Source organism: Lolium perenne, chromosome 4 (assembly GCF_019359855.2).
Source record: "Lolium perenne isolate Kyuss_39 chromosome 4, Kyuss_2.0, whole genome shotgun sequence".
Classification (NCBI taxonomy): domain Eukaryota; kingdom Viridiplantae; phylum Streptophyta; class Magnoliopsida; order Poales; family Poaceae; genus Lolium; species Lolium perenne.
In genome coordinates, this window is record NC_067247.2 from 394,518,022 (window position 1) to 394,534,925 (window position 16,904).

The window sequence follows — 16,904 nt, forward strand, 5'->3', positions numbered from 1 at the left end:
TTGGCGTTCTGAGAATATATTGTCGAGTGCTTATTCGGCTGTTGGAATGGCACATTTTATTGAGTCAAAGATGACTTATATTGCTCTCCCGATGGGAGTATATGCGGAGTTATTTATAACTCGAAATATACTCTTTTGCTCTTCTATCTTTCTTTTTCTCTTTCTTTCTCTTCTCTCTTTTTCCTTTTTTTTATGATTTCATCGGGCACGCGAGCAGCGTTCCCGATGGGAGTAGCCCCCGAGGCTACAGCCAAGGACTTGTGCTTGGTTGTAGGCTCCACGCCTTATGCCGCTATATTTTCTTTATCTCCCGAAGTTTTATAATTTCTCGGGTGCGCGAACAGCGCTCCCGATGGGAGTAGCCCCCGAGGCTATGAACAAATATTTGTATTTGAGCATAGGCTCACGCCATTTCTATTTTTGTCTTTCTTGATCTTTTCATTTTTTCAAAGTAGCCCCCGAGCATTTGATCAAAAACTTGTATTTGATCAAAGGCTCACCAATATTTTTCCATGTCACCTTTTATGAAGCTGTTGAGGCGAATTTTTTCTTCTGCCAAGGTGACGTTATTGCTGACGATAGCCACGATTGCAAGTCCGAAAATCACGAGAAGTTTTCTCCCACTGCCCTGCGGGCCCTATTTATCCATTATCTTGACACGTCGTGCAGGTGGGGGACACACGTCCTCCGCTTTTCCTGGCGCACGTACCGTAACTTCTCTAATGTTAAAATACTTTTTTACCCTTGTTTCCACGTGGTTATCATCTGCCGCACACTTTTTCCATCCAACGGTCCGCCGCTTCGCCGCACCTCTATATAAGATCTCCTTCTTCTTCCTCGAGCACTTCCGCTCGCGCCGTTCTCCTGCTCTCCTCTGCAAAACCTCCTCCTGCGCTCCACAATTCCCTAAGCTCATCTTCTCCAAGCTGCATTCCTGCGCCATTGTTGATGCCACCGCGTCGATTGATCAAGCACAGCACGCCGGAATCATCAATGGCTGCCATGGATCTGGGAACCGCGGAGTGGGAAAGGTCCAAGATTTCCACCCAGGACATCAATCTCTTGAAGAAGCTGGGGATCAGCAAGAAGCCCAAGGCGTTGTGCTTCCCTAGTGAAGAAAGCTACCCAACCCCTCCAATGGGGTACCGGGTAAGTTTTGTCGACCACCTCATCCGCGGTCTTTCCGCCCCTATTCATCCTTTCCTCCGCGGATTGCTTTTTGTTTATGGTCTTCAACTTCACCACCTCACGCCCAATTCAATCCTCCATATCTCCATTTTCATCACCCTCTGCGAGGCCTTCCTTGGCGTCCAGCCTAACTGGGCGCTATGGAAGCGTATTTTCTTTTGTCGCCGCAATGGCTCTCCCAATGTCGCCTATAATATAGGCGGCGTTGTTATTTCCGTTCGCCCCACAGTCGATTACTTCGACGTCAAACTCCCTAACTCAGTTCAAGGGTGGCGCAAGAAGTGGTTGTACATTCAGGAGGAGAACCATGGATGTGCTGAAGACAACATCCCTCCTTTTGATGGTGCCGAGAAAATCCTTCGCCGCCACTCCTGGGATGCAGAGGCTACCGAAGAAGAAAAAACATCGACAGAGGCCCTGATGACTCGCATCCATGAGTTGCAAAATACTCGCGGCAAAGAGTTGTCAGGTATCCAAATCACAGCGTATTTTCTTAGAACCAGAGTGCAGCCTCTTCAGGCTCGCAAATACCCTCTCTGGAAGTATGCTGGCGACAAGGACGCAGATTGGCTGTCGGCGGATTTAGAGGTCAAGGACTTAGAGAAGCTTGTCCGAAAAATCTCCTCCCTCGGCAAAAAAGATCATGTCCCTTCTTCTTGTCGTGTAAAACCGTATAGCGCCACCAATGCGCTTCCCAAGGTAACCTTTGTCGATTGATTTGTTATTTGCCTTGCTATCTTTTTTTGTAACTCCTCTTTTGGCATCTTCCCCTGCTTTTTGTATAGAACCATCCAAATCTTGTCTCGCTTCCTCCCCTTCCTGAAGGTGGAGAAGTCGAGGAAAGGGCCGTTGTCACAGACGACAACCAAGATGCCCCCTCTTTTGTGAATGAACCCGTAGATTCTCAAAAATCTGCGGGATCTTCTGAAAAAGAGGCTGCCTCCGAAGGCACTGCATCGGCGCAATCTCCTCCTCCTGCTGTTTCTCCAAGGAACAAGAGGAAAAGGAATGATGTCGAAGATTCCGGCACCTCCAAAGCCGAAGAAGTTGGTCCTTCACGTCAGAAGGCAACTTATGATCCATATCTTGAATCCCTCATCAGCTCGTAAGTCACCTTTATTTCCCCTTCTTTTTGTACTCGAAGATTTTTGTCTATATTGATTTTTATGCTATCGACTTTTAATCGCAGTGATGATGCGGAAGAAGTACCAACTCTTGATGTGGCTGCTCGAACGAGTACGTCACATACTTTAGTTGTTTCGGAGACGCCAGTTGAAGGAGAGGAATCCTCGCCTCCTCAACAAAACGTCGGCGCCCCTATTCCCCCATCAAGCCCTCTTGTCCCTTCACCAAAAAGGACAAGAGTGGAAACGATCGTGGAGCCTACCCTACAATTGGGTAGCTCCTCGAGTCCTCTTTTGGACGATGTAAGTCTATAATTTCTTTCCTGTTATTGTCTATATTTTCTGTATTTGCTCCTTTGTGCCATCGTGTTTTTTCTCATACCTTTGCTTTTTTTTTTCTTTTTCTTTCTTTGACAGCCCATGATCAAAGAACTTATTCGCATTGGTGCCCAATTCATTGGGTATCGCGAATACGCCAGCAAGACTGAAGGTAATAACTCCTTGTTGGCTCTTGTTTATAACTTCTTGCTCCTGTTTTGTCGCAGTTTTGACGATTCTTAACTATCTTGGCAGAAAAACTTGCAGAAGCCAACAAGCTTGTCGACACGCTTGCTCAAAAACTGGAGCAAAGTGAAACGGCTCGCAAGAAAGCTGAACTTGATGCTAGCCAAGCTAAAGCAGAGGCTGATAAGGCCAAGGCAGAAGCTACTGGTGTCGAAGATCTGCAAAAAAGACTTGATGATGCCGAAACTGCTTTGAACGAGCACAAGGCCGCACAGGCTACTCGTGAAAAGGCGATCATCAAGCGCTTGAATACGCAGAATCGGTGCTTTGTCGGTAATTTTGTCGATCCATTCTATCTTTCTTAGACTTGCTTTTCCTTACTTGCTGTCGACAAACATATATTTTCTGCGGCAGATAGAACAAACCAAGAATTTGAGCTTGAAGATCCCGACAACGATCCTCTCCTTGACGCACTCTCTTTCTTGGAGTTTCATGGAACTGAAGCTCGTGAAGGCATTGAACAGGCTGACGCAGGATTGTCACGGTTGTTCCCCTACTTCTTCCCGAAGAAAGAGGAACCCAAGACTTTCCTTGCTCTTGCTAAGGACTTCAATCCACCAGAGGATCTTGGACTGAAGATGCGCCAGGAGAACATGAAGATTGCTGTCGAAAGCACTGTTGCCTTGGTTGTTGATAGCCAACAAACTATCGACTGGGCGAAAGTAGGCGACACAGAACAAATAGAGCAAGCAAAATGGCGATCGTTGATCAAGGCGGCAAAGCCCAACACGAAGAAAATCCTGGCCTATCTCGGGATCAAGCCATCTTCAACTCCTAGCTCATCAAATCCGGAGGTCTAGTTGAATGCCTCTTCTTTTTTCTTTCTTTGTTTTTTCTGTTTCTTTTGCTATTGTCGCCATATTAGCTTTGGCGACAATTACCTTTGTAGTCCTTTTGGAGAACTCCTTCTGTAATATCCATGTAAATTTCCTGAAGATCAATGAAATTCTACCTTGCACTATCATTGATCCTGAAACTTTCTTTTCCAGTTAATATTTGATAACTACTCGACCAATCCTTGTTCTGCCGATACTTCGCCTGCTTCTTCATTCTCGAAGAAAACCCTTATCGGAGATTTTTCAAGTGAACATTTGTCGCAAGATTTGCAAGAACTTCGCCAACAACTCCAATCCATGAAGAAACAAACTCTTGCGATGATGGAGCAATCTCGACAAGCATCCGAGAGAGAGAAAATTGCTCTTCAACAGGCGAAAGAGTCCATTGCTGCAAAGGATGCTGCTGTTGCTGAGGCTACCGAAACTTCTTCTCGAGAAAATTATATGCTTCAGCTAATGACTGACGCCAGCCTGGACATGACAGGTATGTTTCCTGGTCATAACCATGGTGGATGTTGTCCTTGCTCTTTTTTCTTCCTTGACAATTTATTTGCTGTACCAGGCTCATTTTTGGATACTGCTGCCGAAGATCAACATGTTGAAGCTTGAGCCAATGTTCTGCTTAGACTGGCTGCACAACAGGGCTCTAACTTTTGGGTTACTCCTGAACGTACCCGCCAAATTGTCAGATTCCAAGATCGCGCGGCTTAGGTCCGTGACTTCCTTGACTTCTGTACGAAGACTTTATTTTTAGTTTATGGAACCATGTTCCCTCGCAACAAGATGCCAGAAACTCTTCCTGCTTTAATGGAAAAATTTCGAGATGCTCCTCGAATCCATGGCTTTGTGCGGGCTCAACTCTCTGCTGGCGCAAGATTTGCTATGATGATGATAAAGATTTGCTATCCAAAATTGCCCATGAATCAAATTGTTCCCACATGCCTGGCTAAAATGTCGAAGAAAAAGAGAAACATGGGCAAGATTGATGATCTGGTGACTCCTGTAGCCGAAGATATGATGGATGAACTTCTTCGGATGGACGCCGAGTTCTTTGTGAAGGGTAGCTATGCCGAGCATAGTACTCGTCCTTCCAATGAACGAATAACCATAGACCATGTGCTAGGTATCCATTGAGGGTTTTTTCCTTTCCTTGCTCTAGTTTCACCATTGATACGTCTTTGTAAACATAATCTATATTGTAAAGCTGTCAACTCTGTAAATATGTATTGTTTATATTTTTGATCGTCGAGCCCCCGAGCCTTTGGCTGGAGCTTATACTGTTTTGTTATTCCAAAGATTTTTCTTTTATTGCGAGAAGATATATATATTTTGCTGTCGATGGGCACGAGCCCCCGAGTGTCTTGGTGGTGATGTTCTATATTTTTGTTGCGAGGTCTTCAGTCCAAAGCAATAGAATTTTGACGAGTACACTATATTTATAGCTTCCGATGTTCTATTTGGCGAGGTATTCTTGTACCAAGGCGAAATATTTCGGTAAGTCTAGTTTATCTATATTGTATATATTTTGTAACTTGAAGGCGTTGAGCCCCCGAGTGTGTCGAAGAATAAGAAGTATATCTCCACTATCTTTATTATATTGCAGCACCGCGAGCCCGCCTCATTAAAAACCTTTTCGGCCCCACTCGGTGCCCCGAAAAGGAAAAGAGTGCGTCTGAAAACTCGCGGGCGTTTCAGTACATTGTATTTTTACAGAGGAGAACTATATTTTGACTCTAAGCGTAGAACCGCCTGAGCTGCGCCACGTTCCAGGGGTTTTTCTCGGGAACCCCTGTCTTCTTGTCCTTGATTCTGTATGCTCTTCCGTCGATGACTTCCGTGACGACGTAAGGTCCCAACCATGGTAACTCGAGCTTTTCAGTACTTTGTTGGTTAAGCCGTAGGACCAAATCACCGACCTGGAAAGATCTAGGCCGCAATCGTCGACTGTGGTAGTTTTTCAGGTCCTGCTGGTACTTGGTGACTCGTGATAGTACTTCATCTCGAGCTTCATCGAGTGCATCCATGTCATCCTCCCGAGCTTTTCGTGATGTTTCCTCGTCATATTCTGTTACTCTTGGAGAATCATGCTCTATTTCAATTGGTAGTACTGCTTCGGCTCCGTGGACGAGGAAAAACGGAGTTTCTTGTGTCGCCGTATTTGGTGTTGTTCGGATGCTTCACAAAACACTTGGCAATTCTTCTGGCCAGGTATGTCGAGCTTTTTCAAGCGGTCCTAGCAGACGTTTTTTAATGCCGTTGCAGATGATACCATTGGCTTTTTCGACTTGGCCATTGGTTTGTGGATGTCCTACTGACGCAAAGTGCAATTTAATGCCTACTTCTGCGCAGTATGCCTTGAACTCCTTAGCTGTAAAGTTGGTACCGTTGTCTGTGACAATGCTATGAGGCACTCCGAACCGAAAAACGAGGCCTTTGACAAACTTTATTGCCGACGCTGCATCTGGTGAATTTATTGGCTTCGCTTCTACCCACTTGGTGAATTTGTCGACAGCAACCAACAAGTACTCATAGCCTCCTGGCGAAGCTTTGTGTAATTTTCCCACCATATCGAGTCCCCATTGGGCAAAGGGCCACGACAATGGTATTGGCATCAGTTCTGCCGCCGGAGAGTGAGGTTTTGCGGCGAACCTCTGGCACGCGTCGCAGGTTCGTACTATCTCTTTTGCATCCTCGATTGCTGTCAACCAGTAAAATCCTGCCCGAAAAACCTTGGCTGCAATAGCTCGACTGCTCGCGTGGTGACCACATATTCCTTCGTGCACATCCTTTAGGATTATCCTTCCTTCCTCGGGTGTAACGCACCTTTGCAGGACGTCTGAAATACTTCGCTTGTATAACTCCCCTTTGACCACTGTGAAAGCTTTGGACCGTCGAATAATTCGCCTTGCCACAACTGGATCGTCGGGTATTTCTTTCCTGAGGATATACGATATGTACGCTTGCATCCAAGGAACTTCTACCATCATCACAAGCTCTTGGTCCTCTTCGTCCTCCACGGCTTCTTTGAGGGGCGCCGTAGTTTTTTCTTCCTTTGCTTTTTTCTGCGCCTTCTTCGGCTTCGTGGATCTCTCCGCTATTTCTTCCCAAAATACACCTGGCGGGATTGGAAGGCACTGCGACCCGATGTTTGCGCCGCAAGCTTTCGCCATCTTCATCCCGTGTATGAGGGCTTCGTATTCTGCTTCATTGTTGGATGCGTTTGGGAACGTCATCCGTAGGACATACTTTAACTTGTCGCCTTCAGGTGATATAAGTATCACTCCTGCGCCAGCTCCTTCTACTCTCTTGGATCCATCAAAGTTCATGGTCACAGTTCTCGACAAATCTGGGGGTCCCGTGTTTTGCAGCTCCATCCACTCTGCAATGAAATCTGGCAAAACTTGCGACTTGATTGCCTTTCTTTTTTCATACGTGATGTCCCAAGGGGAAAGTTCTATTCCCCAAAGGGAGACACGCCCTGTAGCTTCTGGATTGTTCAGTATATTTGAAAGAGGTGCTTCATTGACTACTATTATCGGGTGTGCCGAAAAATAGTGGCGCAACTTTCTTGTCGTTGTAATTACTCCATACGCTAGTTTCTGGTACTGCGGGTACCGTTGTTTGAAAGGCAATAAAACTTCACTGATGAAATATACCGGCCTTTGCACTCCATGGAGTTTCCCTTCTTCTTCTCTTTCAACGACTAGCACCGTGCTAACCACCTGGGGTGTGGCTGCAATGTACAGCAGGAGAGGTTCCTTTTCCTTTGGCGCCACCAAGATTGGTGGTGTCGAGATTGTGCGTTTCAAATCCTCGAAAGCTCTATCGGCTTCTTCGTTCCACTGGAATTTCTCCCCTTGCTTTATCAAAGCGTAGAACGGTAACGCTTTTTCTCCCAGCCTGGCGACGAATCTGCTCAAAGCTGCGACTCGCCCAGTTAGTTGCTGTATTTCTTTCAACTTTGTTGGCTTCCTCATTATTACGATGGCTTGTATTTTGTCGGGATTGGCTTCAATCCCTCTTGCTGAAACTAGAAACCCAAGAAGTTCTCCTGCCGGGACGCCGAAGGAGCACTTCCTCGGGTTCAGCTTGAGGCAAAATTTGTCGAGGTTGTCAAAGGTTTCCTTGAGATCCTCGATCAATGTCGCCCCTTTTTTTGACGTTATGACGACATCATCGATGTACACTTGCACATTTTTTCCAATCTGTGTCGCCAAACACTTCTGCATCATCCTTTGATATGTTGCTCCCGCGTTTTTCAAACCAAAGGGCATTGTTCTGTAGCAAAACACGCCATAAGGTGTGATGAACGCTGTTTTTACTTCATCTTCTTCTTTTAATCTGATTTGGTTATAACCAGAATATGCGTCCAAGAAGGAAAGACGTTCACATCCTGCCGTGGAGTCGATAATTTGGTCGATCCTCGGGAGGGGAAAGTGATCCTTTGGACAATTTTTATTGAGACACGTAAAGTCGACGCACATGCGAAGGACCTTAGTGTTTTTCTTCGGCACCAACACAGGATTTGCTACCCATGTGGCCTCTGTGTGCAACTCCTTGATAAAACCAGCTTCTCTTAGTCGATCAATTTCAGACAGCATAGCCTTGCGGTTTGGTTCCGAAAAACGCCGCAAAAGTTGTTTGATTGGCCTCGCTAGTGGATCCAAGTTTAGGTGGTGCTCGGCAAGTTCCCTGGGTACTCCTGGCATGTCAGCTGGACACCATGCGAAGATTTTCCAGTTCTCACGGAGGAACTCGACGAGCGCGCTTTCCTATGCGAGGTCCATGTCGTTTGCGATAGACGTCGTCTTTTTTGGGTCTATCGGGTGAATCTGCACCTCCTTAGAATTTTTCTCCGTATTGAAAGTTGATTCTTTATTTGGCCTTCCAACGTCTGGCAGCACGTCGTAGTCAGTCATGAGCCTTGACGCCAAATACTCAGCTTGCATCCCGAAAGTTTCGGATATTTGATGAAAATCTTTATCACATTTATCGGCTAGGGCGAAGCTTCCTTTGACTATGATTGGTCTCTTAGGTCCAGGCATCCTCCACAACAGGTACGTGTAATGTGGTACCGCCATAAATCTAGCATATGCTGGTCGTCCCAACAGAGCGTGGTACTGTGACGGAAAATCTACGACTTCAAACTCCAACTTCTCGATTCTATAATTTTCTCGGGTCCCAAACTGAACGTCGAGATTAATCTTCCCCAGCGGATAGCTTGGCTTCTCTGGTGTGATACCATGGAACCTCGTGTCCGTTGGTTTCAGGTTTGCTAGGGATATGTTCATCTTCCTTAGTGTATCTGCATACATAAGGTTTAAACTGCTGCCACCATCTATGAACACGCGAGATACATCAAATCCTGCGATGACCGCTGGTAGTATGAGTGCTGACTGCCCTGGTCGAGGAACTTGCTGTGGATGATCCGCTATGGTGAAGCCAATGTCTTGCCCTGACCAATTAAGATACTCGACTGTTGGTGGAGGCATTTTTTCTGCCATGAACACCTGCCGCGAGATTACTTTCTGAGCTCTATTGGATGGCCTTCCCTTCTGAATCATCGAGACCGCTCCGTTAGAGTTAGGATCAACGTAGGGCGGTGGTGGAGGTGCTGCCGCTATTCTGAGCTGATGTCGATTGTCGTCCGTAATCGCGGGAGGAGGTGGTAAGTGAATCTCACTCCTGGGTTCTCGAGGATTTCTCTGTGCTGCCTGAGCATTAGCATGCCCTGCATACCTTAGCATCGCCTGGAAATTTCGACAATCCTTCTGCAGATGCCCTGACTGTCTTTTTCCGTTGCTGTCGAGGAAGAAGTGCATCTGACACGGCCCGTTCATCATCTCTTCGGGAGACACGAAAGGCCTCTGGAACCTTGGCCCGCTATTTTGCCTATTGTTTCGAGAGTCATCTCTATTGTCGCCTCGTTGCTCGTTGCTTCTCTGGTATTCATCTCTGTTGTTTCCTCCTGCGCTTGCTCGGAAACCAGCTGAGATTTGTCCTGGAGCATCATAGCTCGAATACTGCCGAGGAAATCGTCGCCTTGGTTGATAATTTCGACCGCGGTCTTCCTCTGGCGACCTATGCCGTTTGTTGTGAACAGCATCTTCTCCATCTGCCCATCTATTTGCTATTTCCATTAATGCAGATACTGTGTTTGGATTGGTCCTTCCCAAGTCCTCGACAAAATCTTCACGCCTGATTCCTGCGACAAACGCATCTATTGCTCTCTCGTCAGATATATTTTCTGCCGAGTTTTTGATGATGTTCCACCTTTGGATATATTTTCTCATTGGCTCGTCTGGCTTTTGTCGGCACGCCCTCAACTCCTCTAATGACGCAGGTTTCTTGCATGTGGACCGGAAGTTCTTGACGAACACGTCCTCGAAGCTTTCCTAGCTGTCGATAGATCCTGGAGGAAGTTTCTTTATCCAGGATCGTGCGGCTCCACTCAAATGCACCTGGATGCTTTGCATAGCTGTTGCTCTGGTTCCTCCTGTGAGCTTCACCGTCTCGAGGTAATCAACTAGCCAATCCTCTGGATCTTGAAGGCCGTCGAATTTCTTGAAGTTATCAGGTAACTTGAATCCTGAAGGGACTCGAGTTTTTCGAACTCTCCTCGTGAAGCACGGCAAGCCACACATATCCTCGTCGTTTACCTCTAGGGACTGCCGATGTTCCCTTCTGCTTTGTCACGCTCTGTCGACCCTTGCTTGTGCTGCCGTGTCCCTTGCTCCACTTGGTCCTTCGGGAGCTGCTGCTGTTGCTGCCGCAGGTCGTGGACTATTTTGCCTTGCCGTTCCTTCGGGAGGTGTTGATACAAACGCCGTCCCTGTGGCTCCAACTCCTGCCATTGCCATGTTGTACAGTGCTTCCCTTGGATCTCCTGGGGGTGGCCTAGATGCAAGGATGAAAGCTTTTGTCGCCATATACCCAGCTTCTGGTGTCTTGGGGATGATGTTCCCTCTCGTGTCTATCGACATAAAAGACATGTCGAGGTTTTGAACCAAGTGCTCTCTTTCTCCTTCAGGTACGTTTTGCAACCTTGATCTTGCTCTGTTCCGAGCTTCCCTGTGGCTATCACCCGAAGTTCTAGAATATCGACTCAGCTCTGCCCTTCGCCTGCTTGATGCAGAGGCTGCCTCCTTTCTCCTGTTTAACTCAGCTGTCTGTTTTTCCAATTCCCTTGCAGCTCGTGCGAGCCTATATTGATATGCTTGTAATTCTTCTAGCGTGGCTGTGGTGGCCATTGGTTCGGAGCCATCCATAGCTCTTGCGGCTCTATCCCATGCTGCTTGCGGAAGTTGGACTCTATCTCGCGGCTGTGGCCCGATATATTTATTGACTAGGCCTCGCCGCAAATCAGAGGGATCAACGTATGGATTTCCCAAATCGCCGAAAGCCTCAGATGTTTCCTCCTGGTCACGGCTTGGCTCTCCGATGACATAAATCTGATGATACTTTGTATTCAGATCTATGTTGGGTTTGGTGACACCATCATTAAGATTGGCGAAGACCTTGCCCACTGTAGTAGATTTGTCGATGAAGTTGTAGCTGTTGACGCTGCTTGAGCCATCGCTTATATAGGAGTCCGCAGATGACTCAAACGACATGTCGCTGAAGATCTTGGCGAGTTTTTCTCTTGCCCTGGTGCTGATGAAGCGTGACGACGAAGTTTCTTCCTCTCCTGATTTGGTTGACGATGTATAGCTTGAAAAATCGGAATCGACCGCCGACGATCCCGACGAAATCGGAATTTCGACACGATACGATCCTTCTTTCTCGACGCGAAAGTGAAATCTTCCGAACGTCATCTCCATAGGCTCCTCCAGATACGCATATGCATCCAAACGGGAGGGCGGGTGAGGAACAAAATCGACAGGACCAGTTGCGATCTGTTTACCTCGATCCATCGCATTGCTTGCGGTTGATGAAGTCGACGATCTTGAACGTGCCATCGAGATCAGATCCTTGACATCTCTAGTTCCCACAGACGGCGCCAATTGACAAGGTATTAACTTGTCAATGCCTACGGGTTGTAGACTAGGGTTTAGTTGGAAGTAGAGGGCAAGTAGATCTCGAAGGTTTCAGCCGAAAAGTACTCGACGATTATGAAACTAGGGTTTAAAAAACAATGATTCGATGATTTCTTCGTCCCTCGACTCCCCCTTATATAGGAGGCGGAGCCGAGGGATTCATATTGTACAAGTTACAGAGTCTGGGAAGGTTTCTAACTCATCCCGCAAGATTACAAATACTGCTTCCTATTACAACTCTAGCTTTCCTTAATAACATCTTGGACTTCCGAATCTTCTTATTCTTCGGGTAGTGGGTCTTCAGTAAACCCCGGGTACTATCTTCGGCAGGCCCATTGGGGATGCCTATGTCAGTAAGCGTGTAGCACAAGAAGATTTACATGCGAATTTTTGGTTTCAATTTTTTTGAAATACAAAATATGTGTAAGATGCATTTCAAAATAGAGGGAGCATATGCTCCCATGTTCCAAAACGCCACCCCCCAACTAATGTGTACTTGATATTATGAATGTTGATGATGGGTTTGTGTCTGGTTGTATTATATTAATATATTATAAATGCTGAACTTGGCGCTTTTCATGTTCTGCTTGCTGCACTTAACCCTGATGATCAAGACCTCGAGGGTTTTCGGCTAGTGATAATTCTTTTTCGTTCTGTTAGCCATGTTATATTAATATATTATAACTTTTTTTCTGCAAACTTAAGATTTGATATTTCGTAAGTCTATATGAATCAGAACAAATTTAATTTTAAAAAACAAATAATATGTGTCTTTCATCTTTTCAGGCTCACTTGAATCCATCATGCCATCTCCGAAAAACTGAAAGATGGAAACAAGTAAAAAAACATAGAAATGATTCACGATGAGAATGTAAAAAAAAGATAAAGAGACAATTCATGATGTGTAAACAGTTTCCAACAGGATGTACTGACCAAATAAATCTACAGGTGGAGAGGGAGTGAAGACAAAGGTCTACATGCTGGCACATTGAGCAGATCTACGCAAAGAATAATTTTATGAGCAGATTTACATGCTAGCACACTGAATTGATGTTAGACGATACAAATCTTTCTTAGAATTTAGTGCATTGCTAGTTGCTACACCTGGAGAGCAAACATCACAATAACAATGGTCATCTGTTGTAAAGGAAACATAAATTTCATAGTAAATATTGAGGTAATGTACATTCATGCTAAACTACATGTAGACATTATGTATTTTGGAATGGTAGTGATACCTTTTAATCCTACTATTGTGTAGTCTGATACAGGTCAACCATGATTAGCAGAGAAGGTCCATGCAGCTTTAGATGTATATGATGATACCAGTAACTAAACTCTGGAAGAACCTTTCATAAGTAAGTAACAGAAAAATCAAACAGTGAATTGATTTTTGCAGAAAAATACCAAATATTTACCTGAGAACTTTTATGCAGTCGTGGGCTTGTTTAAGAGCTAATTTATGAGTAGGACCACTCATGAGTTAGTTTAAGAGTAGTACATAAACTCTTATATGAGTCCCATAGCCAGTATAGCTTCAACTACGATATATATGTTCCAAAGTTGGCTACCATTATATTCTTGCAGTACATGGTGAAAACCTCTCTAGCCTTAATCCATTAAAGAAACTATCCTCTTTTTTACAAACCAATCAAGCAACTATGACTATTTCTCTAACTCGTTGTGCCACTCGACCCAGACCCTTTTTTCATTGGTTCGTGCTCTCCTTATATAGGCACTAAAGAGAAGTTTCAGAATGCAAGACGCAATATAACGGAACCGTTGTTGGGCATTTCTCTTTTGGTAAATCTTGACAAACCAAATACCACTAATTAGAAGAAGGAATATATTATTTATTTACTTAGATCAAAAGTATATAAACCTTGAGTTCATGATTCCTTCAAATGAAACCTACATTACTATGAGGATGAAGCTATTTTCCAACCTGATTGCCAAAATACTAAGAAGAAAAATATTAGCATATAGTTCTAGCTTTTCTTTCCTTCCAAAAGGTAATGCTAAATTGAGTGTAGAAACCTGATCAACTTAGAAAAATATTCCTTACAGAATATTCACAACTCGAAATCCATATAGAATTAACTTAATGATCTTAAGCACAAACCATTTGTCAAAACTTTTCGTCATTCTGAATTGAGAAATTCCTTCTAGTTGCAACTGGCTAGGCTCTAGTTAAAATCTCCGCTAGCTAGCTTAGCAACTAATGGGCAGTTCTGACTTCAGACATGCTATTCTCACACATTTCAGTTAAACCATACTACTCTACAAAAGTTGCAGGTAGCCACTTCAGTAATAACTCAATTAAGGAATTAGATAGCCTTTTATCCCAACTAAGTTGTCAAATTTCCAAGTTCTATCTAAAGCAATGTTTCTTAGGAAAGTTGCAGGTAGCCATCACACATGGTAGGTGCATATAGCTTTCATGATTCTCATGACTGAGTTTTCATGAATTCTCTTGTTTTGGTTTTATGCATGCAATGTTTAACTGGGAAGAAAAGTAGACACTTTATTATCGCAATCTCCCAAGACCACAAATATCAGCAGCCTGACTGCAGATTCAACAGCCAAAGACACGATAAATCGATGAAATTTTACACAAGCAAAAATGTTCTGTTTGTTTAAATGGTTCGACATCCACAAGGCTACAACATCAGAAATGAAGCTCAGGGTTACCGCCATTTTGTTGCAGTTACTCACTGCCCGTGATTGTACGCATGAAAACAATATTACCAATTATAGCTACATATTTACAATATTGCCACCCATGTGTAAGAACCAGGACAAGTTGCTTACTTGCTTATCATAATGCTCCAAATCAAGAATCAAGGTAATCTAATAACATGTGTGATTCAGAAGTAATTGTAAATCTTCGATGTAGAATGTAACATGTAAACGACATCCCCAAAAGTATATGCATTTGGACTGACAACGGATATTGGTCTGATGTTGTTTCAACACCAAAACTAGAACTCTCTCCTCTTGAACAGCACACATACAGAATAATCCACATAATATACGGCAGATTTGCTCATGCAATGATTGGATTATCCGAAAAGAATAAATTGTATCTCCTTTAAACATTTCATAAGTGGCTGGCTTGCCTGGAGCAAGGATTTGCTCCTGGACAGACCGAGAGATATAGGACAAGCTCAGAGGCACAGGGAGTAGTCAGTGTACCCGGACATAGATGTTGGCATGCCTCTTTCGGTACACAACAGCGGCGAGCCCTACCGCCGAGAAGGGGACCACAACCACGCCCGATGTTCATCTCGTTGCTCTCTCTGCAATGCTCACCGCCTACTGCGGCTGCTCCTCCCCGGATGTAGACGTGGGTGGGAATGTGTCGACCACAGGAGAGGGGACACTTCCACCTTCTCTCCGGTGTCGTCGGCAGGCTCTAATATATTATTGTATGTTTGTTCAGTATCTAGATGTATATCTTACCTTCCTTTGAAGGATCTTTACCATGAACTCACGGGCTAGTTGTTGTCTAGGTGCCGTTTCCAGAGGCTGGAGGATAATGCTCTTGTCAAGAGGATTGCCAGGAACAATAAACCAGTGATCAAGCAGTGAAACACAAAATGCGTTTCCCTATTTATGGTATCTGAGATCTATCTCAAACCCAAGAGACTGTGATAGGTAAAAATGCCTGACAATCAAAAAACAATACAGTCAGCAAGAGTTTAACGTAAGGTGAAAAAATAAGGCTAAATTCAGAAGAAAAAATAGGTTTCTTACCTTCACAACATATACCGGAATGCCTGGCTTTGGTACATCGGCTGTCACATGACCACGTCGCCGAAACAGGGTCGTATATATAGAAGATACACATCAATTGGAGTTTGGATCTGCCACAAATATCACATCAAGTCGTGAAAACAGAATTCTTTTAACCCAACAAAAGATAAAGCAAATATAAAATATGTACACATTGTTTTAGATAGCAATGATAAATCTATTTTCAAGGAGTCTATAACTAACCTCAACATAATAAACAGGGGCTCCATAAGAAAAGGATTAGTCATCAGAAAGGCTGAGTAGACCACCGGGCTGTGGGGATTATTTGACCACCACCACAGTGCTATGGTTCTGGAGCGTTGTTTGCATTTAAGATCATGAACTTCACATTCCTAATTGGTTCATCACACAGGGACCTTCTCTAGCACCCCCACTGAAACCTGTGATTAGGGCAACAAATAAAATGATTAAGGCACTGACAAAGTTTCCGAATGAACTTTGAATTAACAGAACAGCGGAGTGCCCTACCCTTGGACACTTGAATCTTAGAATGCATTCAGAAAGTTCTTATCCACCTCGAGAGAAAGAGAGTCATCCAATAGAATGTTAGAACACTGTATGTCAAAATAAGTTATGTTCAGTCCACAAAATGATAGAATTATAATACAGATGAAACTATAAACTGATGATCTGATAGAAAGTTTGTTTGCACATGAGTACATGAACAACTCAGTATCAATTGCAAACACGCAATAGGCTGACAGGATTCATACAACACTAACAAAATAGATGAGAGAACTCGGCCAATAATCAAAGGGCTTCCAGTACATGACGGCGGCGAGCCCTACCGCCGATAGCGTGACCACGCCCGCTATTCATGTCGCCGCGCTCTCCGCGATGTTCACCGCCTGTGCGGTTGCTGATCCTGTCATCAAGACGCGAGCGGGGGATTTGTCGATCCTTGTCAGGGGAGTGGATGCCGGGGGCTCAGAACGGAGGGAACGCTGCTGCCTTCTCTCTAGCATCCTCGTCGTCGGGCAGCAGGGGCTATGGAACGGAAAGCAGGGGAGATGGTAAGGCGTGATGTAGTGCCGCCGGTAAGATCCGTCACAGGGAGAGAGAGAGAGAGCGATAGTTTTGGGGCAAACGTTTGCGCAATCGAAGAACCCCGTTTAAGTGGGCCTGGCCCATGTGGACGACGTGGGATGAAGCACGACGACGCGTGACGAAGGGAAACTACGTACCGTCTGATGACGGAACACCTTCGTGTTTTTTAAGTAGTACAGATACAGATATTAAAAGGACGAAGTGGTTCTGTTTCCTTCGGTCACAGTTTTTCGTCAAGCATATTTTCACCAAGACCTTTTTACCCTCCCACCAAAACTATTTTTTCAAGATGT

General features: G+C 44.7%; 1 pseudogene; it reads right to left on the reverse strand.

Annotated features, from left to right (window-relative positions):
• Positions 1 to 14,862: 14,862 nt before the first annotated feature.
• On the reverse strand, positions 14,863 to 16,630 carry LOC139830325 (110 kDa U5 small nuclear ribonucleoprotein component CLO-like; annotated as a pseudogene).
• Positions 16,631 to 16,904: the final 274 nt, after the last annotated feature.